At 39.9% G+C, this 25,939-nt stretch overlaps 1 protein-coding gene and 1 long non-coding RNA gene across 7 annotated transcripts in view; both read left to right on the forward strand.

Annotated features, from left to right (window-relative positions):
- The window catches only part of kcnc2 (potassium voltage-gated channel, Shaw-related subfamily, member 2), a 314,895-nt gene that overhangs the window by 218,116 nt on the left and 70,840 nt on the right, over positions 1 to 25,939 (forward strand). The window lies entirely within an intron of this gene.
- Positions 12,949 to 22,152, forward strand: LOC125882495 (uncharacterized). The gene is made up of 5 exons (XR_007448337.1): positions 12,949 to 13,157; positions 13,321 to 13,441; positions 17,617 to 17,670; positions 17,875 to 17,986; positions 22,024 to 22,152. It is a non-coding gene; the product is annotated as an uncharacterized LOC125882495 (long non-coding RNA).

Below are 25,939 nucleotides of genomic sequence, written 5' to 3' on the forward strand. Positions count from 1 at the left end.
AATACAGAGAGGCGAGAGGGAGAAATATAACAAAATAAGATTAAATAGAAGAAACCTGTCTCCCTCTTTTATTTTATTTTCAGTGTTTAATCAAGGGTGGGGGATTGAGGTGGTGGAAGTTACTTTCTTTTGATGAGTAATTGATGGCTATTTGTGACTCAGATTTGTTTATTTATTTATTTCAGTTTGAAGTTATTTTTATTTAATATTTATTTATTTATTTCAGGTTGAATTTTATATTTTATTTGACTCATACAGCCAAACTACTGTATCTACAGTACATTTGTCATTGCCAATAAAGGTTGTCAAGTTAAATGGCAAGTTGTTGTACGGTCATTTTGGACCTATGATACATTTGGGATGGGGAGAGGTGGTGGCCTCCAAATAAAATTTCGCTTAGGGCCCCAATTTGGTCAGGGGCAGCCCTGCTTACAATTTTAATTATTGTTAGTATTTCCCCTGTTATTCACCAAGTACTGCATATTACATACACATGTAGGCAGTATGGACATGCTAACAAATAGAGAGGCAACAACAGATGAGGTTGATTTACAAAAGATAAAATGACAAATATAAGTCACAGGGGACAGCATGTGAATAAGTAAGTAAATAAATACAAATAAAATAATGTGAGGAAAAAAAAGATGAGGAAAAAAGAAAAGCCAGAGGCAGAGAAAATAAATATACCCTAACTTTCAGCAAAGTTTTATATGTGCACTGCCTGTCTGTATACATACTTAAATTACTAAACAAAACAAACTAAACCAAATGCAGTTTCTTCTAGTACTTGTATAAATCTGTAATTATATCAGTGTCTTGTGTTCAGGGCCCTATTTCAGAAAGCAGGCTCAATACACTGATCAGAATTAGTTCAATCAGCTCTGAGTATGTTCAGCCTGAGGGAAGCGCGCTCATAATGAGCACCAAAAGACATCATCAGTGGAGTGCAGATGACATGATTTTCAATGGCAGAAAGCGGAGTTAAAAGCAGAGCTACTTACTCCATCACAACTTAATTGGAGATTTCAGTGACTGAACATCTCTTACAAAAACAACAAATCTACAATGCAGCTGAGGCTAAACAGCAGGAGGTGACATCGGAAAATATTGCAGAGTGCGTTAATAGGTAATGTGAAGTGATGTTATGTAATGTGATGTGTTAATGCCTGTCTAATATACAGTGGTGTGAAAAAGTGTTTGCCCACTTCCTGATTTCTTACTTTTTTGCATGTTTTCCGCACTTAAATGTTTCAGATCATCAAACAAATTTAAACATTAGTCAAAGATAACACAAGTAAACACAAAATGCAGTTTTTAAATGAAGGGTTTTATTAATGAGGAAGAAAAAATCCAAAGCTACATGGCCCTGTGTGAAAAAGTGTTTGCCCCCTAAACCTAATAACTGGTTGGGCCACCCTTAGCAGCAACTACTGCAATCAAGCGTTTGCGATAATTTGCAATGAGTCTTTTACAACGCTGTGGAGGAATTTTGGCCCACTCATCTTTGCAGAATTGTAATTCAGCCACATTGGAGGGTTTTCGAGCATGAACCGCCTTTTTAAGGTCATGCCACAGCATCTCAATAGGGTTCAGGTCAGGACTTTGACTAGGCCACTCCAAAGTCTTCATTTTGTTTTTCTTCAGCCATTCAGAGGTGGACTTGCTGGTGTGTTTTGGATCATTGTCCTGCTGTAGAACCCAAGTTCGCTTCAGCTTGAGGTCACGAACAGATGGCCGGACATTCTCCTTCAGGATTTTTTGGTAGACAGCAGAATTCATGCTTCCATTTATCACAGCAAGTCTTCCAGGTCCTGAAGCAGCAAAACAGCCCCAGACCATCACACTGCCACCACCATATTTTACTGTTGGTATGATGTTCTGTTTCTGAAATGCGCTGTTACTTTTACGCCAGATGTAATGGGACACAGACCTTCCAAAAAGTTCAACTTTTGTCTCGTCAATCCACAGAATATTTTCCCAAAAGTTTTGGGGATCATCAAGATGTTTTCTGGCAAAAATGAGACGAGCCTTAATGTTCTTTTTGCTTAGCAGTGGTTTTCGTCTTGGAACTCTGCCATGCAGGCCATTTTTGCCCAGTCTCTTTCTTATGGTGGAGTCATGAACACTGACCTTAACTGAGGCAAGTGATGCCTGCAGTTCTTTAGATGTTGTTGTGGGGCCTTTTGTCACCTCTTGGATGAGTCGTCGCTGCGCTCTTGGGGTAATTTTGGTCGGCTGGCCACTCCTGGGAAAGTTCACCACTGTTCCGTGTTTTTGCCATTTGTGGACAATGGCTCTCACTGTGGTTCGCTGGAGTCCCAAAGCTTTAGAAATGGCTTCATAATCGTTTCCAGACTGATAGATTTCAATTACTTTTTTTCTCATTTGTTCCTGAATTTCTTTGGATCTCGGCATGATGTCTGTAGCTTTTGAGGATCTTTTGGTCGACTTCACTTTGTCAGGTAGGTCCTATTTAAGTGATTTCTAGATTGGAAACAGGTGTGCAGTAATCAGGCCTGGGTGTGGCTACAGAAATTGAACTCAGGTGTGATCAACCACAGTTATGTTTTAACAGGAGCTGGGGGGCAAACACTTTTTCACACAGGGCCATGTAGCTTTGGATTTTTTTCTTCCTCATTAATAAAACCCTTCATTTAAAAACTGCATTTTGTGTTTACTTGTGTTATCTTTGACTAATGTTTAAATTTGTTTGATGATCTGAAACATTTAAGTGCAGAAAACATGCAAAAAAGTAAGAAATCAGGAAGTGGGCAAACACTTTTTCACACCACTGTACAGAAAATAAAGAAACATTTTTATGTATTAACAATGTTCATATATTTTGATATAATTTGCTATATCCTCTTATTCAATTTTGCTTATACTTACTTCATTCTTGCAATATTAGGGTGTGGATAACTGAATCGCTAAATTGCTGTGAAATGACTTCAGATTCATGTAATCTCCTTTATTCTGAGATGGAGCAATGATGGGCATGTGAGTCCCATAAATGAGCCAGTTACACCGCAGAAATTTTGAATATATAAAAAGTATTCATAAATCATTACATAATGTATCCACGTAGATTAATTTCTTCTCACTGACAAACCTGCAGTTCTGTGGAATTCCTCTTTGATAATCCTTTCTGATTAATGCCCATGGAAAACAGGTTTGCTTCACAGAGTATGTTGCCATAGTAACTGACTCAGGTTTACGCTGAACTGGCTTTGTGAAACAAAGTTTCCTGAGTTTCCCTCATCTCATGCTTAACATACTCAGAGTTTCACTAATTCCACTTTCTGAAATAGGGCCCATCTTAGTGTGAAAGACAAAATCAGGCTTTACTATATCACTTGAACGTTGTATTCCTGTGGTGCCCTTGAGTTAACTGTGTGTGTGTGTGTGTGTGTGTGTGTGTGTGTGTGTGCGTGTGTGTGTGTGTCTACAGAGAGATGGTGCTGCTGTACTCTGATATTCTGGCCTCTCCAGCTTTGCTCTCCTTCGCTGATATCACAGTGGTCATGGCTGTAAGAAACACACACACACGCATGCACGCGCACACACACACACACACACACACACACACACACACACACACACGTCTTTACTTCTGAGTACCTTCATTAGTACAATATATCCTCTAACTCAAACTCTTTATGGTACCTTCACCTCAAATTCTAGGTCAGGCTATGTGCAGTTTCATATTGCGATATCAGTGTATATTGTGACACAGTCAGTCAGTCAGTCAGTATATTTACTGGAAACTTGATTAAAAAGGTGTGTATAGACAAAATATCCACAGAGGAATGTCTGTTTTTGGTTAATCCCTGTAATTAAATACCCGACAGATGAAGGTAGCTCATCATATTCATGCAGACAAAATTCTGAAGATCAACAGTCCTGCTCATTCATTTGCAACTCAACACGGTGGCCCAGTAGAATCCCAGGGTGTCCCAGGGTTTACATGTGTTCTAAGTCTTAACTCTCAGTCAGCTCTTTGAAGAAGGGGGGACAGGACAAAATATCCTCACTGTACAAAATGTCCTTGCTTTCAAGGTCTAAAATTCCACACAAAGATAGACACAGTCACATTTACACACAAACATCCATTGCTTTGATAACCATGAGTGTGTACTGGGGATGCACCAATCCAGCTTTCTCAGTCCCAAAACTGATACCTGGGCTTTGGGTATTGGCAGATACTGAGTATTGATTGATACCAGTGCTTAATTAAAGGGGATTGATGGCACTTTTCTGTATTTTGTGTCTCATATATAGATAGTGTTACACTGTTGGATGTTCATATTAAACAAGGCCAAAGTTTTAAATAATGAGGTAAACATTATGTAAAAGTAAGTAAGTAAGAATAAAACATAGAAGATAAAGTAATGATAATAATACATTGGATTTACATAGCGCTTTTCAGGATACTCAAAGATGCCTGATCCACGTAGTTAAAAGTGCAAAACTGTTTGCACAATACATAATGCACTACAAGAAAACACCAAATAAAGAAGATACAGAGCTAGTGCATACAAGTTACCCAAATTCCTGTCCAAACAGCTGTGTTTTTAGCTGGCTTTTAAGAGAAACCACAGAGTCAGCAGACAATGAGGGAGCAGGCAGAACATTCCTACACATTGCTACAACCTCGGGCTACAGACTGTTCTGAATGCTCAGTTTTTTCTATTTTGGCTACAGTATGATATCTTAGTTTGTAGGATTTGTTACTATGTTCATCCACTCCACGCGTACTACTACAGGTGTTTTCATTACATAGCCTGCTACACTGCTACATGTAGCTACATGCTAACATCAGGAAAATATGTAATCTTAAGCCCAGTTCAGACCAAAGACTTGCGATGAGACTAAACTGTTTTTGAACGTTGCAGAGAAAAGTTGCAGCGGTCTTAACTGGCTGATCGACTGAGCTCGACTCAAGCCAGCTGATGTTGTCACTGTAGGGGGGATTAGAATAATAAAGAGACAGCAATAACAATAATAAGATTATTTCTATTATTGTTATTATTACTATGTGTGTGTGTATATAGAATTGCTATGATGATTTATGTTAATAGAACATGCAGATAGGAAAGAGATAAGAAATAAGTGGGTAGATAAATATAGAGTATATAAATATGTATGAGTTTTTACATAATGAAAAACCTCATTTTAACAAATGAAGGGATTCTGTCAGCAGAAACCTTGTCAGTGGGCTTTTGTTTTGAAATGGAAACAGGAAAGGTTGAGTTAAAAAGATATATTTATATTTTTTCATGTCTGTGAAAGATAAAGACATTGACACTGGTGAAAGGTGGTATAATGTCAGTATGATAATCAAAAGACTATTTTCACTTTCTATTTTTACTGAAACCGCACATCACATGGAAAAAGTTGGCGAGACTCCTAGATGTTCTGCACCTGAATAGCACTGCTCAAGCAGATAGTGTGGCTGCTTTAACCTGCGTTAACATGGGTACCAAAAAAAGAGGTTCTGTGACACACACATGCTCCTCACACAGGCAGTGTGGAAGACCATGACCGCCTTGGATATGGCTTATGCTCTGCAGAAGCAGGGACGCACTCTGTATGGCTTTAGTGGATAAATAGGTCAGTCCATAATAAAAATCCTAAATTCTGGTCTTTATAGGATTATATTTAAATTGTCTTGGCAATATATCTTATAGGTCACAAAGTATAAGGCTTTTTGATATACTGTTAATGAATTTATTGATTTATTTTGCATATTTCCCACCGTTCATTTTGTTTGTTGATATTTTTATCTGCCGGACATCTACATGTGATACTGGCCAAAAACCTGCATCTAACTTAAACTCTGATTGTGATCTCATTTATTCAAGAAAGAGCTGGCAAGAAAGCAAAAATTTATTGTTTAGTTTTATAGGTTAATTTGTAGTATTGACAGATATACTTTATTTTGTATTGTTGTGTGTGTGTGTGTGTGTGTGTGTGTGTGTGTTCGTTAAGTAAACACTCTTGGCTTGCCTCGCTAACAGTTTTACAGGTTTTGACGAGAGAGACAATGAGTTATGTGTGTGTGGTTGTGATCACTGGAAATGCTGCACGCAACCTCAGTCTGCACACATGCTACATACCATGACGTACACGCACAGACACACACTGGTATGCAGGGAACAAAGACACACATACTTGCAGCAGATTGTAATGGCTGCAGTAAGATTTAATTTCAGAATGAATGCTGAGAGTCAGATGATGTGATCGATAGCCAGCGACTAACTTTCCTCCCCCAAGCTGTCACAAAGGTTTGAGAAAAGTGACAGCCTTTGTTTCAGAGATGCTGCTGAACAAAACACAGTTTTATCAGATTTTAGAGGAGAGACTGTGACTGAAAAAACTCTGACTGTATCTTATGATGTTAGTGTTTCTGCAATCAGTGTGACCACAAATATAACATCTTATTTGTCATGTTTTGTAGTGCGTTTTTTGAAAATCGTCCATTTGAGCTGTTATGTAGTAGTATTAAGTATTAATTAATTATTAATTCTAGAGCAGTTATCACTGCAGTAAAAAATGACCCATATACATGCAGGCAATGTAAAAATCGGACCACCTTCACTAGAGACATAAACGCAGTCAGTTAGGGAGTGCGTTTGGAGTCCTTCCCTCTGTTGTTTTAGCCTGAAACACTGAAAATATTTAATCATTGACAGGTTTTTAAAAAAGAGACAGGCCAAAGGTGAACCTCAACCTTCTTTGTTTAAAGCTTATCCTGTAGTTCAAAGTGAATTTTGCCTCTACCCATATACTTTGGTGCTAATACTTTTGTCCATTTGACATTCTCGGAACCCATCGGCTGTATTCGGAGTCTGACTTCCGGCAGATGGCGATACAGCCTCTGGAGACAGACCCCCGATTTTTTGGCATTCCGGTTTGATTTGGGCGGAGGAGGCAAATTTCCGTTTCTGACTTCCGTTTATATATAAGTAAATATGCTGAACCATTGCGATGGATTCAGAGTTTGCAGTGACGCTAATTATGTTCCGCCTCGTTAGTTCATTGCACAGACCGTTTAACCTGGCAACAACTGCAGCCGGCTCAAACTTGATTGGTCAATATCACACGGACTACAAACAGCCTACAACCGGAAACCAGAGCTCTTCCGCTCTTCTTCCGGAGGCAAGATCTCCGGGGTTTGTCTACAGACTCTACATTCACTGAACGTAGAGTCTGTATATAGAGACTATCCATTTGATGAAATAGGAATGCAGGACCTTTACTGTTAACAGAGTATTTCTACCCTGTGGTATTAGTACTTTTACTGAAGTAAAGGGTAAAGGGTCTGAGTACTTCTTCCACTGTGGAGATCAGAGTCGTGTTCGCGTGACAAAGGCTTCCCAAGCAGAGACACACAGACAAAATATTTGGTCTGAATTCCAAACATTCCCTGTGTGTCCGTAACACACACACACACACACACACACACACACACACAGACAGATGAGGATGCACATGGGTGCAGATCCGGGGGGGTGGGGTGGGGGGGGGGGGGTGGGGGGGGCATGTATGAAAGATAATTTTGCAAATCAAGAAAGTAGCAGTTTGTTTTAAAACTGTTGAAGTGAAAACATGTAATTAGAAAGACAACCCACCTAAAAGTAGCACAAGTGATGTCATAACCTTCTCTTTCACTGAAGCTATGATGCCTGTATGTTTGGTACTGGGATGTACTCACACCAAAGATGTATTTCCACTTCCCCTCTCTGTACAAAAAAAAAAAAAAGCCAAAATATCCCAAATACAGCTGCTGCCATCATGCACTGGTGATGTCATTTGGAGCTAGAGTGCGCAGTAGCGATCTCCGTAGTATGAAGTTCCCACCCATACACCCGTCCGACCAATCCCGGGCAGTGTCATTGACTGTGAACACACTGATTGGCACACACAGCTGTCAATCATGATGCCACACCCTCTTTTTTATAACATCTAATAACTAATTAAAACCAAACTTATAAGAAATTCAAATGCTTGAACAAACAGAGTGATAGGAACTACCCAAATTGACAGAAACCATCTTTGAGAAAACATTTATCAACGTCTAGTTTGAGTTTTTAGTTTGGCCTATGTCCCATCTGCTAACATGGAGAGGGCGGGGTCTAGACGGCAACCAGCCACGAGGGGGCAATGGAGATGTTTTGGCTTCACTTTTGGGGGGCTGTCATGTTGTTCATCTTTATATACAGTCTGTGACTCACATGAGCAACAGGTCTTGCTCGTTCTTTCTCTTCCAGGCAGATAAAAAGGCCAGCACTAATGCTTGTTCCCTCATTCTTGAAGAACTAAGTGAAATGTGCCAAGGTAATGCCAGTGTTGGTGACGTATATCGTGCAAGATGATAGATGTAGTTCACTGAGCTGTTTCACACAAAACTAAATGGCACTACGACAAACTGTGACTTTCTTGATTTGCAAAATTATCTTCTAAATTGACAAACATCATATGTGTAATTATTTGTCTCTCGCTGCTGACAACTGTATGTTGTGATGTCTTAAGAGGCCGAGAGCTTTTCTCTTGTTAAGTGTTACTTTCCAACTTAAATTCAGTATATTCAGTCTTCTGTCAAATTAATTCTTGTAGACAGATGGTCAACAAAACAAACATAGGTATTTCAGTCAAAATTCTAATTCCCTGTCTTCTTGGTACAAAAGCTCTGCTCTTCTCTGTTCACCTCTGTTGTCTTGACTGCCCTGCTTGCCTACTGTGGGTCTGGGGATCTTTTACTGGGTGCCATGATGGTTTGTAGTCCATGCTGTAACCATCAGGGAGGGAATGCATCTCCCCTCAATGACACTACCTCTCATGACATCACAGCATTTTGTTTTGTTTTTTATGTTTAAAAAAAGAAGAAAAATATTATTGATATTTTTTACCAAACATATAACAAACAATTAGACACCGACAATTGTGTTTTGTTTTTTAAATGCAGTCCGAAGCACAGATGTAAAAAAAAAAGTCAGCACTTACTTGAAGACTTTAGTCCTTCACCTAAGCAAATATTTTAAAATGTCTAACCAGAAACATAAAAACATTAAATATACTTTAGCCGACTGGATATTAACCAGAAAACAAATGACAAATGTACATCATCACCTTTTTTATGTGGATTAAAAACAGAATCTATGTGGCATAGTGTATTGTGCAAATCAGTCACATATAAACAAGGGGGACATTTTATTTTTACTGTAAGTTGTGCCAGTTCTGTTTAAACATGAAGATGTTTTAAATTTGGGGTTTGGACTAATGTGAATCAGAGTTGTTGTTGGTTTTCACACAAGCATTTTTAGGGGTCATCCCTATGTTCCCCGGGTTTTGTGTTCCCCATTTAACCCTGCAAAAAAGGTTCTATGTTTCCCTCTTACTAAAAAAAGGCTCTATGTTCCCCGCTTATCCAAAAAAGGCAGGAAACATAGCAGTTGCATTAATATGTTGTTTTAACATCTCTAAACACACACAACGGAGCATAATGGGGAGAAATTACAGTCAGAAACTTACCCTTTGGGTGATCTATGGTGGGCAATCTGGGCAATTATATCCTTTACAGAAGGTTTTTTAATCCAGCCGTTAAATGCAGTGTTTCAGTCAGTGCAGATTTCTTCGAGCAGCCAAAGACCAACTGGTAAGAAAAGAATAATTATCATGGGCGAAATAAAGATAAATAAGCTGTGAAGTGCAGCGTTTATTCTGGAACTCTGTTCAGTAAATCCACCATGATTATTTATTAGTTTTGTGATAAAAATAAATGCATCTATGTTGTTGATCATGGATGTTGATATCACCTGTTCAGTTCGGTCCTTTGACCAATCAGATACTCAGATTTCTTCCTCTCTTGTTTTTATGATGGTATAGCGTCAGGAGCAGCCAAAGACCACCAGGGGGGTATTCCAGAAAGCGGGTTATGTGAAAACTCAGAGTAAGTCAACCCTGAGATGAGGGAAACTCTGAGTTATCCGTTCCAGAAAGAGAAGCAACTGAAACTCTGAGTCAGTCACCATGGTAACAGACTTCTGTGAACATAACCTGCTCGCTGACAGGTTTTCTTCAATAAACCCTGAGTTTTCCTCTGTCTCCTCCCTCTTACACGCTGTTTCATTTCCTCATTCATTCAGTCCGTGTCAAAGCTTGTATCAAAGAGATTTACCGTCTGTCACAGTCTAAATCCTGCTGGATATTAGTTTGTTACTCAGGACTGTCTTACGTTAGACTACTGAATTTATGCACATCAATCATTTCTTTGGACATCGGTTTTTGTCTTTACATTCAAATATTACACAGCGAGAATTCACCCTCAGCTCAGAATCAAACCTCTGTCCTTTTTATATTTATTATTTTTTATAACACTGTGCACAAGGATCAGACTGTCAGTCTGTTAGAGCAGCTCCCAAATGTTTATTGCACATAATGTGTAGGTCTAATTATTTAAATTTTAAAAATGGGTATGAAGCTTTAGACACGTAGTGTCAATGACTAATGATCTCTATCACTGATGTCATTGGTCGCACTGATGGAACATAATTCCTATAGCCTAATATTGGGGATTATATGTTCATATTTCTGAGTGAGCAATGGTGCAGCATTTCAGTGTCTTTACATTTACTACATTTGTAGCTGAAATAAAGTCACTGAATGCTGTTGTGTCAAGATACAAATAGATGTGCAGCATTTTCAAATCTACTGTATTTTAACCTCAACGTCTTTTCAAGTGCAAATCACCAAACATATTATTACTGGGTCAGACTGTGAGTTTACAGTCATGTCTTTATGTCTTTGATCTATAGCCTGGCTTGTATGTTTTAAATCTTCTGCCTCCTGTGTTTTTCCCTATCAGATTCAATCTGAACAAATATATTATTGTAGCCTATATAATTAATATAATGTAATGTCTCGACAGCCTGATACACAGTCAGATTCCACCACTTTATCTTCATTAAGGAAATGTAAGTCTGATAAATGATGAATAAACGGACAACACTGAATAAAACTTTTTTATTAACTTTAACTTATTTACACTTTCCTCGCTCTGACTCAGGCTCTTCTTTTAAAGATAAACGTGCACCGTCTGCTACACATGCATTAATATCTCTGCATCCACTGGATTAAAATGGAGGCCTGTCTTTTATTTACCTGTTGCCATGGTGAATCGTGGAGTCGGAGCTCCATTGATGATGGCTTTTTATTGTCGGCTTAACTCAGAGTGAACATACTCAGAGTTGACTGAACTAACTCAGATCAGCTGTTCTGGAACCGGTAACTCAGAGTTTCCCATCTCAGGGTAAATCAACTCAGAGTTCAGGGATAGACTCAGAGTTTGTTGAACCTCCTACCTGGAATAACCCTCTGATGGCAAGATAGATATCTACCAGTGTTCGTAAACAAAAGAATAATTAGATATAAAGATTTTTTAAACATGCCTTACTCATTTCAATAACAAATTTTATTTTATTTTTTTAAATTCTGCTTTAAATAAACTAAACTACGTGAACTATGTGTTTCATACATGTTTCCCTGTACCCATAAGCAAACGGGGAAACGCATTAACTGTACATAATTATTTATCTTTATCTTTATTTCGGCCATGATCAATATTCTCACTGCAAAAACTCAAAATCTTACCAAGAATATTTGTCTTATTTCTAGTCAAAATGTCTCATTTCTAGTCAAAAAAATCTCATTACACTTAAAATAAGACTCATCACCTAAAAAGTTACTTGTTTTTAGGCAATTTTCACTTGTTTCAAGTAAATTTTCACTTGAAATAAGTAGAAAAATCTGTCAGTGGACCAAGTTTTTTTTGCTTATAATAAGAAAAAAAACCTTGCTCCACTGACAGATTTTTCTACCAGGAGGTACCAGATACAATAACAATCTTTATTTCAATAATGCAATCAAAGAAAGCTTTGAGTTAAAAGTGTGGGGGCCTGAAGCTGACACAGAGGGCATGGACCATCATACTGGTGGGGAAAACTAGAGCTGGACTAGCCTACATCCCAAGAAAAAGGGTGCACATCACTATTGAAGAAAAGTAATGCACACCATCCCACAAGGTGGATAACACACTTCAACTTCCGCACACAAATAAGGGATGCAAGACACACATCACTGAGAGCAATCACTACAAACTGGGAATGCACTGCAACCAACAAGACACACAGTGAGTTACCCTCTGACGCAGGTGCAACCAAATAAAGTTTAAGCTTTATTGTAGCATTTATAACGTTATGACAAAGAAGACCAATTTATCAGACGCAGTGATGTTAGACGATAGGCTAATTGTAATACACGCAGTTCATCTGCGCAGCATTGATTTCATGGGATTCAAGGGTGTGATCAGTGTCAGATGTACAGGTACAGGTACTGTAGCTACTTGAACCAGTGATGAGTCATTTAACCTACACATCATTTTATTTGCTACCTTGTTTTGTCTTGATTTTTCCCTCTCTCCTCCTCTATTTCTTCTTTCCTCACCCGTTTTATTCTTCTTCTCTATTATGTGATTTCATTGATGTTTTGACAGGGGAATTTCTTTGATAAGCTTTTAGTGGCTTCTAACCTCTCCGGCACTTTTCTTTTTTTAATCTTGTAAATGTTATACTGTCTGTTTTTAACATTATGTGCAAATAAACTAATCTAAACTAAAACTAAACATTATTCATCCCGTTATGCCACGCATGTTTCCTCCTCCTGCAGCTGCCACGGTGTTGGCCTTTTCTCTAATGTTGCTTTTCTCCTCCTCATATTTTAGTAGAATTAATCTCTGATCCTCACTAGAAATACTTTTGTTTCCTCACACATGGCGCTCTGTGAGGACGCTCAGTGACGCTCTGTGACGCTGCACTTCTCTCATGATTGTGATTTGTCCGCTGCGTGCGCGTTCACGGCTCTTGACAAAGCAACCCTGGGTTGAGTTACCGAGTTGATATCCAGCGTCGTGATACCGATTATCCTGATTGCCATTGTTAGGGTTAGTCAACCCAGGATAGGTCTGGGTAACCCAGGAAAGGTTGATCTCGCTTCGTGATACAGGCCCCTGGTGGTCTTTGGCTGCTCCTGACGCTACCGTCATAAAAACAAGAGAGGAAGAAATCTGAGTATCTGATTGGTCGAAGGACCGAACTGAACAGGTGATATCAACATCCATGATCAACAACATAGACGCATTTATTTTTATCACAAAACTAATAAATAATCATGGTGGATTTACTGAACAGAGTTCCAGAATAAACGCTGCACTTCACAGCTTATTTATCTTTATTTCGCCCATGATAATTATTCTTTTCTTACCAGTTGGTCTTTGGCTGCTTGAAGAAATCTGCACTGACTGAAACACTGCATTTAACGGCTGGATTAAAAAACCTTCTGTAAAGGATATCATTGCCCAGATTGCCCACCATAGATCGCTCAAAGGGTAAGTTTCTGACTGTAATTTCTCCCCATTATGCTCCGTTGTGTGTGTTTAGAGATGTTAAAACAACACATTAATGCAACTGCTATGTTTCCTGCCTTTTTTGGATAAGCGGGGAACATAGAGCCTTTTTTTAGTAAGAGGGAAACATAGAACCCGGGAAGCATAGAACCCGGGGAACATAGGGATGACCCCATTTTTAGGCACATGATACTGTGTGCTACTTTCCTACAAAAACACACCAATATTCTGCACATCTTTGCTCTGAAACAGTGGTTCTCAACCTTCCTCACACCCCCCCTTGACCTGACTGGACCTCCTGATTTACGGTTACTGCACTCAAATTCTAAATACTGCCGCAAGTCGTGTCCGCCCCCCCTCCCCTACAGATTTGAGGTGCACGAGGTCAGATGGCTTTCCCAGGGTAAAGTATCAACCAGACTGTTTGAGCTATGAGATGAGTTCCGCATCTTCCTCACAGACTGTGGTTCTTCCCTCACTAGCCACCTGACGGACCCAAAGTGGGTTGCTAGCCTTGCATATTTGGCAGGCATTTTTGACAAACGGAACTGTCTGAACATGTCCCTTCACGGCCCAAACACAACCGTCCTTGCTCTTTCTTACAAGGTGACAGCATTTAAAGGCACAGTATGTAAGAATGTGGCCAAAATGGTTACTGCACTCAAATTCTAAATAGGTACTGCCGCAAGTTGTGTCCGCCCCCCCCCCTACAGATTTGAGGCTGCTAGACAGGGCACGCTGGAGACCAACGGCAAAAATAGAAGTCCTGCGTATCTGTTGCAGAGGGCTCCAGAGTGCCACAGCTGAGACGGAGCCGGAACGCAGCATAGCCGCAGCCGGTGGAAACACACACATTGACTAGAATTGAAACCTATCGACTCCGCTGTCGTGCCGGAGCGCAGACGCAACCAATACACATCTGGTGGAAATTAGGGGTTATTTGTTTGTCCATGGGCGGCTGCCATGGCAGGGCCGCGTCGCTGCGTCCTTGATCTTCGGTTTTCCAGCAGACTGTTCGAGCAAGTCCGGCTTCTCTGCTGCTAACGCTGCTGCCAGGATACAGCTGAGGAGGAGCCTGCTGCTAATGCTATGTACTGGGACACTGCTAATGCTGCTTGCTGTGCTGCTAACGTTTGTTTCTCAAAAAAAATCAGTTGGGTCAATGACCCACCTGCACATGGACTACAGTGTATGATCGAAAACGATTAACAGTTGAAAGTATTCGAAATGTCCATCCCCGTCTAGCTGTGATGCTAGTTAGCCAACTTTGGCTAAAGCTCACCTGTCGAGAAGAGTAGCCACTTTGACATCTGATTTCAAATTCTTCTCCGCTTTCAACCGTCTTCACCGTTCAAAAGCATCTCCTATATAGACCCTCATTTGCCTCGAGTTTTGTCTTGGCGTTTTTGGGAATCATAACCATAGACATATATACATAGACGCTGCACTGACTGCCGCTGCCCATCAGAGCCGATGTCCTCGCCGGCCGCCATCTTGGATGGGTCTCGCTTCGCCTCCACAGTGCATTCACTTCTATTGAGGAAGGAGCTGTATGCACAAGTAAAACAGAATAACTCACTGAATTTTTAACTGATTTTCACGAGGTTTGGTTTGTTACAAACGGCACACATGTAGTTATGATACAGGATGTCTTCGTACATTAAATACGGGATTTCATGCTTTAATACTTTCTGCAGATAGCATAGATCTGCAGAGACCGCTGGAAAACCGAAGATCAAGGACGTGGCGACGCGGCCCTGCCATGGCAGCCGCCCGTGGGCAAACAAATAACCCCTAATTTCCACCAGATGCGTGTTGGTTGCATCTGCGCTCCGGCACGACAGCGGAGCCGATAGGTTTCAATTCTAGTCAATGTGTGTGTTTCCACCGGCTGCGGCTGTGCTGCGTTCCGGCTCCGTCTCAGCTGTGGCACCCCGGAGCCCTCTGCAACAGATACGCAGGACTTCTATTTTTGCCGTTGGTCTCCAGCATGCCGCTGTCCAGCAGCCTCGAATCTGTAGGGGAGGGGGGGCGGACACAACTTGCGGCAGTATTTAGAATTTGAGTGCAGTAACCATTTTGGCCACATTCTTACATACTGTGCCTTTAAATGCTGTCACCTTGTAAGAAAGAGCAAGGACGGTTGTGTTTGGGCCGTGAAGGGACATGTTCAGACAGTTCCGTTTGTCAAAAATGCCTGCCAAATATGCAAGGCTAGCAACCCACTTTGGGTCCGTCAGGTGGCTAGTGAGGGAAGAACCACAGTCTGTGAGGAAGATGCGGAACTCATCTCACAGCTCAAACAGTCTGGTTGATACTTTACCCTGGGAAAGCCATCTGACCTCGGTGTGAAACAGTAATGATTTGTGGTCCAATCCCATTTCATGGCACAGTGAGGCGAATAAGCTGTTTTGCACTGGTCGGGATTTTATGAAGTTAACCAGCTTAATAGCAGTTGGAGTGGAGAACACCACTGAGTTCTGTCTCGAGGCTCTTGCAAGCCTGGGCTTCTCTGTGGATAATGCAGTCTGAAAACTTCACATGTGGAGCAACTTCCAAAACACAGGCTTTCAGTCCCTTTTTTGTGCTCTGCATAGTGCCAGTTCCATCTGTACACACGGACATGCAGCTCTCCCTCCTCCTCCTTGTGCATTTTACAGTCCAGCTTTTTAAAAGTGTTGCAACCTGTGCATGTTCCTTCCAGCGGCGAGCAAAACAACATATCCTTGTACATTTTCCCCTCACATCTGTATCTCACAAACGCAAGCAGCTGCGCATCACCAGACACATCTGTCATTTCGTCCATTTGCAGTGAAAACTTCCCACTCTCCTTGAACTGTTTTTTAATGTCATTTGCCATGTAATTAATGCGCCGACTCAGTGTGTCATTGCTCTCCTCATTGCAATGGCTGCTAGACGGATGAAGCTTTCATTGATAGTATGAGGCTTCTTTGATTAAGCCAGCAGATATGCCACTTCATAAGAAGCTGTCAGGGCCTTGGTAGGGACCGTAGCTAGCTCACTCACCATTGTCTTTTGACACGACAGTTCTTTCCGGCGAAAACTTCCAAGGATTTGTTGATGTGAGCAGCGTGTTTTGTTTCAAAATGTCTCTTCAGTTTAACTGGTTTTAAACTTTCATTTACAAGAACTTCTGAACAAATAACACACTGTGGGTATTCCACGTTGTCTTGGGTTTGGCATGTAAATCCATATTTCAGAAAGTCAGGCTGATATTTCTGGTTCTTGTGAGCTCTGGGCTCTGCAGGAACCAGCACCTTGCATTTTCCAGCAGATGGTACTGCTGTTGGGCTGTCCTGACACCCACCTTGAGAAACCTCCTGTTGCTCTGAATTTAGGGCTTGAGTCTGAGTACTTTTTTTGAGAAGCCATCGCTCCATAGCTAGCTAGCTAGCTTGCTGGCTGCTTAGGCTTCAGAGGCCAATGTTCAGGAAAGCTTTGTGGTGACGTCAAGACTATTCAAGAGAAGGCTGAGACACGGGGTCAAACATGGGGGGATTGCACATGCGCAGTAAAATCTGGTCTGCACTTCCTCAAAGGCTCAGTAGATGGCGTGAGACCGCGGAATAAGTGGGATGTGCATGCATGTCATTTTCACAGCTTATGGGGCTGGAGCCTATCTCAGCTGACATTGGGCGAGAGGCAGGGTACACCTTGGACTGGATGTCAGGGTATCACAGGGCTGACACATAGAGACAAACAACCATTCACGCTCACATTCACACTTACAGACAATTTAGAGTTATCAATTAACCTACATGTCTTTGGACTGTGGGAGGAAGCTGGAGTACCCGGAGAGAACCCATGCTGACACGGGGAGAACATGCAAACTCTGCACAGAAGGGCTCCCACACCCGGGATTGAACCAGGAACCCTCTTACTGTGAGGCGACAGTGCTAACCACCACACCACTGTGCCGCCCTATTTTGAACATATATACTGTATGTATATATTTTTCTCCAAAACCATTTGGTGACCCCCCAGAAATTGTCTTGCGACCCCGTGGGGGTCAGGACCCCCGGGTTGAGAATCACTACACTGAAGAAATAATTTTAAAATATTAAGAAAAACAGACTGATGAATATTTTTGCTATTATTTCCACATTCACAAAGTCTTATTTTCCTGTTGATTCCAGCTGATGAAACTGAGAGGGATCCTGCAGGTGTTTGGACAGAGACACAGTCTGCAGGTGGGATGAAGTGGACAGATGGACTGATACTTGTGTGTCCTAGCTGAAGCAGAGATTACTCTGTGGACATTTTAGTCTCACTTTGAGCCAAAAAGGCCTCATTTTGTTCACCCTGCATTTAATTCAAATTTTTCAACAAATGTTTCTGTCTACAGTGATTGATGGGAAAAAAATGTGTATGTGTGTGTGTGTGTGTGTGTGTAGCTGGGCTCTTCTCAGTGTGTTTTTCCAGGTCTCCTCTAGCGTTGTCTGTCTTTCTCTCTGCTCACCAGACTGGCTCCCAGGTGGAATAAAGCAGGAATCTACCTCATCCACGGTACGCTGTGTGTGTTGGTCTGAACCATAGACTGTATAAAAGAATGGACGTAGCTACAGTGACATTTGCCACTGTTTGTGAACTTCCATTCTGGAGCCTCAGTCATTACTCAGATAATGGTGCAGATATGCTGAGACATGAAAGAGCCAGAAACACTGACCAGTCAGAGCAGACTGGGCTTTTCAGGAGGGGGTCTTAAAGAGGCAGGTGCTAAAACTGAGTTTCTCAGTCAGAGGGTGCATACAGGAGTTCCAGCACAGACTATATGGGGAAAATAAAGTGGTTTTTGAGCATTAAAGCATGTAAACACGTTCTAGCAGAAACCCACAATATAAATATGAACCTGAAAATGCGCAGAATATGTCACCTTTAAAAATATGAACCAGACTGTCTTTGGACTTAGTTTTTGTACTTTGAACTAGTTCTTCTAAGTATGGCTATGCTCCATTCATATTATGGGTACTGAAAGAAGTACTCCATTGGTATTGGTATCACGTTAAGGGTACTGGCAATGTAATAATACCCAGACCTAATTAGATCTTTACTAAATTAAACTTCAAGTCCTGCAGCACTGGAACTCTGTACTGTAGGACTGTGTCATTATCTGTCAGTAGCTTTTTAATAGACTTTCTGTGTGTGTGTGTGTGTGTGTGTGTGTGTTTGTTTGTCTTTGATCAAAGTGATAGCTGTGTGTTGCAACATGCAGTCAAGCCTTCACCTTGGACCCAGTCTGACATAAAATGCAGAACGTGTGGGCATATATCCGTGTGTGTGTGTGTGTGTGTGTGTGTGTGTGTGTGTGTGTGTGTTAGTTCAAATGGTAGACTAAGAAACATTTAAACATTTATATCTGACACCGTGCACCAATCTAAAGTTAAAATTGAATCATGATCCCAGCTTAAGACACAAAGTAGATATTCTGACAAGACAAAGCCAACAATAAATGCTAATAGGTCCGTGTTCTGCCTTCCTTACTGTTATATGGCAATTGTATGCTGCGTTCACATGGAATCAGGCAGAAAGCAAACCAAATATCATTTTAGTGAAGGAGAGCAGGAGGGTAAAATTAGGTGAGGCCTTTAAGTTTGTGCCGTCCTCTATGATAGAATTTACAACTGGATGTAATGTAGCTCCCTCACACAAGAAGAAAACATGGGTGATGTGGACAATTACTGGACGTTATTAGAAGAACTACATAAAATAATAAACACAAGATAATTTATTTCATGTATTTTATTCCATTCATTATAAACAATATGACGTCAACATCCCAACAAACAGTCATGCATGTTTCATTTGCCGTCCTGCCATTCTGTCGGACTGTTTGTTTATTTTCCGAGTGGCGTCTAATTCCATGTAAATGCAGCGTCAGTTATACTAATGCTAAAATCTCACAAAAACACACATCCGAAAGAGCAGGTGGAATTCATCAGGCTGAAAGTGAAGACAGTTTGGTGGGATTTGGCTTGAAACTTTCATACAAGAAAACTAGAATTATCGCAGTGTGGATGTATGCCTCCACAAATCACCCAAGTTGCAGTTGCCAGAGAATATTGATGTAAACCAGTCTCGAGCTTCAGAGAAAATGACTAAATTGGGGCTGAAACACCACACAATACAGATAGTGGAGAGACTAAAAGCTCCATTGGGATGCTGGATGTTAAAGTGCAAAATAGAATTACTACCTGGTGATTGTGTGCTTCCATGAACCTGTCCAGTTACAAAAACATGGATGCTTCACACACATCTTCCCATCTTCACCAATTCGTATCTGACCAAATGTCTCCCCTTCTCTTCCTGAGATATGAGGTTGAGTAATTACAAGAAAAGTGCTTTTGCAGAACATAATGACGTCACAGTGGAGGTGACCTTTATTTTTCGACCCTTCAACTGCTGGAGGAGCAATCTGGTGTCACGTCCTGCCGTGGTAGGATAGCTCCACCTGCTGGACACAAAACACACAACACCAAAGAGTCTGAGTGATCATTTATACACCCTTTAAGTACAAAAATAGATACATCTGTTTCACACGTTGTAAACATCACTACCCTCATACTTCCATGCACCCTTTATTTTGGCCTAGATACAACCAATAGATGGCACTAGAAGGCAGAGCCAAAAAATGACAAAACAACAAACAAGGCGATGGTTGACGAGGTCGTAAAAATGGACCTTTAAACAAAGGCAATGTTGTAGACGGTGGTTGTCTGTGAAGCCATTAAATACATCACAACATGTGGATGGAGAATTCTTTTAGCTATGTTACAGATTTCTTTCATTCCGCCATTTTTCAAATTTCTTTGTCATATCCCATGGTCGTATCTTGCTTGATCTCCAGTGGTACTGCTCCATTTCATCTGTATCTGTAAGCTTTCAGAAAATATGCACAAACACAGACAAAGTGGACGCAGAGTATGAACAGAAGGCTCCATCTGTCTTTGTTTCTGTATCTGATGTTGAGCATAAATGAGCCCTATGCTCAAGGCTGATGCTCCTCTAACCAAACCTCTGCTGCTTTTTCTACTAGTTCAAATATCTGGTCATTAGAGAAACAATAGTCATCTTGTTTCGTTCAACACTGCCTGTAAGGTCTTCATAAATCTACTGTAAATTGTTTCCCTCACCAGTACTGTTGAGACTTATACATCAGACTGTTTGATTTTATTCAGCCTGAATATATTTTGCAGGTTTTTGTGTGTAGCTTCATGATTTTCTGAATTCCTGTCACAAAACTTACCACGTAATGACATGTCCTGTATCTTGTGCTTTATATTACCAAACACATAATTACAAATAAACCATCTAACATTCAAATAGAGTCCTCTGTCTGGTGAGGTCAAGGCTGGAGTTCAGGTCAATACATTTTCAAAGTTCAATTTATCTTTTTTTTTTTTTAACTTACAGTTTTTTATAGAAATTTTCAGGGCACACATGAATCATACATGAATTATTGTATGTTTGTCTGTCTTTTTTAATGGACCTGGATTCTTAATAAAAAGGTTGATTGATTGATTGATTGATTGATTGATTGAATCAATTGTTCAGTATGTAAGTTTCAAAGCTATTTCTGGACAAGTGAATATACGTAACTCTATACATAAAAGGATAGAGAGATGGTCATAGTGATAATTAAAAATTAAAATGGAAATAAAATGTAATTATAAATAACTAAAAAAAGAATAATGATAAAGATAAATAAATTAATAAATGATCAAATTAATAACTATGAAAATAAAAAAGAATAGAAAATAGAACTAAAAAATAAAGATAAAAATGAAAAAAGAAATGGTAATAGTGATGGAAAAAAATCGAAGTAAAAAATAATCAAAATATAAACATTTAAAGTAAAAATCTAGGTATAATGAATAGGTTATGACATTAGAATAACTGTTTTTCTAAAAGAAAAGTTATAGGTAATTGTAGTTAAGATATAGTTTTAGTTAAATATATACCCTGAGTTAACATTTTCTAAAACAAGAACAAAAGAAAGAAGGACTAAGACTGTCTGGTCACCCATCAGAGACAAAGTATGAATAAAGATTAATGTACATAACCAATTTCTACAAGAGAAAACGAGAAATATTTAACTCATTTCAACATCCTGTTTAATTGTGAAGGTCAGACAAGTCCCGTTCCACTGTGAAAGTCAGGTAGATAAAATGGTTTAACGTATTGGTGATGACCGTTTGGGTTCAAGCACCTACAGTTAGATGGTTTGGAGCATTTCGCCTAAAAATATTTTTTTCTGTTCCCAAGTGAGACTTTTTTCTTGACTATATTGCGAACTGCGATGAAATCTGTGGCGTGTCACATTCTACAGTTTGTAAAGAGAGGATGGAGTCCTGCACACAACAGTCTTCTACATCTGCTTCTCATTAATAGTTGGTTTGTAATTGTTTTTAACATAAAATCATGTATCTGGAATAACAGAACAAAAGCTTGCGGGTAATCAGTGCAGTCTGCCATCTTGCTGCTGCTGTTGTACTTTGTTATACATTGTGCAATGCCCTCCACTGACGATGTATCCCTGATTACAGTGGTTCTGCTCAAAACTGGCAGAAATGTGGGCTGCCTCTCCAGAGAGCACCAACTTTACAAGAGTCCTGAACAGAACTGATTCAAGAACCAGAGCTCATTTGGTGGAAAAGGGATAAAAGAGATACTTCATTCAGACTGAAGACGAGAAGGCAGGTTGTGTTGTACTGACTGTGAGCAGCAGGTGGAGCTGCAGCTCTTCTGCTTCAGTCTTTTCATTGTTTATTGTCTCTGTGAATGATACATTTATTTCTCACTCAGTAGGTAATCATATATATATATATATATATATATGTACATATATATATATATATATATATATATATATGTGTGTGTGTGTGTGTGTGTGTGTGTGTGTGTATATATATATATATATATATATTCTATATATGTGTGTGTATATGTATATATATGTTCATATATAATATACTATACTATACAGTGTGTGTGTGTGTTTCAGCATGAGGAAAGGTCAGATCATCACCATCATTCGTCAGCTGCCTAAAGATGGACCATTACCTACAGAGAACTGCAGAACCACTGGAAGCGAGTGGTATACACACACATGCACGCACGCACGCACGCACGCACGCACACAACACACACACACACACACACACACACACACACACACACAGATTATTAAATATATAAGAGCAAAATTCAGACCTTGATTAGCTGCTTTGTATTATAAAAATATATATTGTTTGGCCTGGCTGCTGTGGCTCCCAGTTCATCTCAGGATTCATTTTAAAATTTTAGTTCTTACTTTTAGAGCTTTAAACAGTCAAGCTCCTGCTTACATTTCTGAGATACTGAAATTGTATAATCCCACATGTTAGATCCTCGAGTCAATGCCTGCTGGTCATCCCCCACACTCATTTAAAACTAGAGGGGATCAAGCCTTTCAAGCAGTGGCCCCCAGACTTTGGAATGCTTTGCCACTGTCTCTTCACACTTTAAATTCTGTTGAGTCAGCTGAAGACCCTGTTGTTTAGACAGGCCTTTAGTTATGTGTGGGTTTTATGACAATTTGTTTATATGTGTGTGGTTGTCTCTTTTTATACTATGTATCCTACTGTTTTCTAATTTTACTGTAATGCACTTTGTGACTTCTTTCTGTGAAAGGTGCTATATAAATAAACTTTACTTACTTACTTACCACTAAGATCAAATGGAAACGGTTAAATAATTTGAAATAAAAATAGAACTCGCCATCTATCATCTCAAAACCTCAATAATTTATTACTGCAGCAGCAAGAAGCAAAACTCTGAAGATCTCAAAGTTGGCACTGAGTGTTTATAGTCAGATGTTTTTGTTAATTTTAAACACTTAATCGGGCAATTAAGTTCTTATACAGCTATTTGTGCCAGACGACATCAAACACAGGTGCGTTTATCTTAAGAAAACTTTAATTTGTGGTGCAACACAGTAAACAATAAACAAAATGTAGACACAGTTAAAACACAGAACACGACTGATGCATCAAAAAAAAAAAAAAAAGGGAGGCGTATTTTACACACTCCTATACATTGCACCCAGCCTGTCTATGAGTTAACATAACCTCCTGCTGATCTTGTGTTGCAGTCACTCTGCTGCAGCTTGTTAAGTTGGATTATTGTCACAAAAAGAACTGACTTTTAAACTTAGTTGGTTCTAACTTTAGGATTTCTGTATGTGTTTTTTTCCTAGTTTGTTTCAGGAAACCTAGAGGGCATTTTTTTTTTAAGTTGTTTGTTATACAGTAGTTTAATTGGTTTATTTCTGTGACTTATTTTGGGATAAAGTTTATATAAGGTGCTTGAGCTGCTTAAAGTAGTTGAATATGGCACTCAGGAGATGTAAGTTCTGGCATACCTTGAAAAAAAGACATTTTTAAACTTGGTCTTTGAAAAAATTCTTAAATAAAATTGTGAGGAGAATGGAATGATAAATTATTTAATAAAATGTATTATAGAGCTCCCACGGTCATGAAATTCCTGGGAAATTGAAATTAGAAAAACTGTTTTCCAGGCCTGAAAATGGTTTAAAAATGAACAGAATGTTTTTAAAAAGTTTTACATAAACATTGTTATGGCTGTTGTTTAAAATATGTTCGTAAAAAACATCCCAAAACACATCCAACATCAAGCAAAATACGTTCCATGTATTACTAATTTAAAAACTAGTGTAGTGTTGTGTTACCATTAGCATACCATAAGTATAAGCATAAGCATAGCATCATGTGATAAAATAGACCAGACTGGCATCGTGTCATCGCCAAGTCCATGCCACCTTTTGGGGAAAGTAACATGCTGTCACATCAGGAGAAACAGGAAAGCTGCTGTGTAGCAGGTTAACCAAGACTTTCACACTGAGATTTGAGCCACATGAGATGAATATTCACTGTCAGTGTGTTAAATCTCTAAATGATGCTCGTGACAGTTACTACAGATGGAGTTAGATGTGGAGATGGACGTTAGCTTTGGTGAGAGCATCAGGCTGTCGTCTCCAACTAAATCTCAGCCTGTAGATCAAACAGTTGGTTATTAACAGGTTGGTTATTTATAGATCACTTAACCTCATGATACACAACAGCTATAGATGTATAGATTTCCAGATATGCAACATCCAACCACTGTGTTGGGTCATTGATCCACTTCGATGGAGGACAGACAGGATATGACAGCCAGCAAGGCAAGGTCGGAAAATAATAGATGGACAGGTCCATAAAACAAATGTTTTTTTGGCAAGAAATGAATGCACACAAAATTGTAATGCAAACACACCACATTGCATTGATATCTATATGATCTTTGGTTTTCTACATAGACTATATAAAACTATGGACATAGTCACCGTGATGTCACCCATTGGTTTCTGAGGAGCGGGTTTGAAGCTCAAAGGCTCTGGCTGTTGCTATCTTGCCAGTGCCTGACTCCGCCCAACTTCCGGCCAATCAAAAATGGGCAAAGAGGCGGGCCAAATGAAGCCTGGTTGCTTAAACACGCCCACCTCGCTCGAAGCTGCTAAGTTAGCAAAGGCTAACAAGTTAGGCTAACAAGCTATGCTACTTTGGCTAGCCCTGTGCTGTTGGCTGTTCCCGCTCATGCTCCCGCTTGGTGCCAGCTCCATCACGAAACAAAATATCCAAAAGGCATAAACACAGCTGAGAGGTCAGGTTCAATGACTAGCAGAGATGACGCCTAGCAGACAGCCAGCGGCTAATTAGCCACCCATGATGGTGCCGCCTGTCACTCAAATTGACCACGCCCTTAAATATGCGCAACTTTAAGCCTTAATAACATTTAAATGGATGAGGTAAAAAAAATTCACCCCCCGTACAGTTGTCATGAAAGGGGAAATTAACTATAGAGACCAAAACTGTATTTTGTACCAGGCTGTAAACATGTTTATTTCTGCTGTAAAGTTGAGCATTTTAACATGGGGGTCTATGGGGATTGACTCGCTTTTGGAGCCTGCCTCAAGTGGCCATTCCACGAACTACAGTTTTTGGCACTTCCGCATTGGTTTCACTTGTCATCCCTGGAGGTTGCCGCTTGGTTTTCTATCCCCCAAAAGGGGCGTGGCTTTGATATTTTGTGACTTACCTGTATGTGCCAGTCTTGTTAATTGGCATAAGCAGCTAGTTGGTGGCAGGAATCTAAAGAGCGAGTGAAGTTAGCAAGCAAGTAGTTTGCTTATCTGCAAATGCCTAGGAAGAACATGCTTGATGATGAATGGCTGTATTGCTGTACAGGCCTATTCATTTTAAACTACTTAGATAAAGTCATGGAAATTGGGTAAAATGTGACAGAAGTTTTTAAAATTCACTGGTAAAATGTGTGGGAACCCTGGTATGAGAAGAATGTAATAAACTGGGAGCAGCCATGCTTGGAATAATTGTCTAATTTGGTGTGAGCTCGTAGCTTTGTCAG

Source organism: Epinephelus fuscoguttatus, linkage group LG22, assembly GCF_011397635.1.
Source record: "Epinephelus fuscoguttatus linkage group LG22, E.fuscoguttatus.final_Chr_v1".
Classification (NCBI taxonomy): Eukaryota; Metazoa; Chordata; class Actinopteri; order Perciformes; family Serranidae; genus Epinephelus; species Epinephelus fuscoguttatus.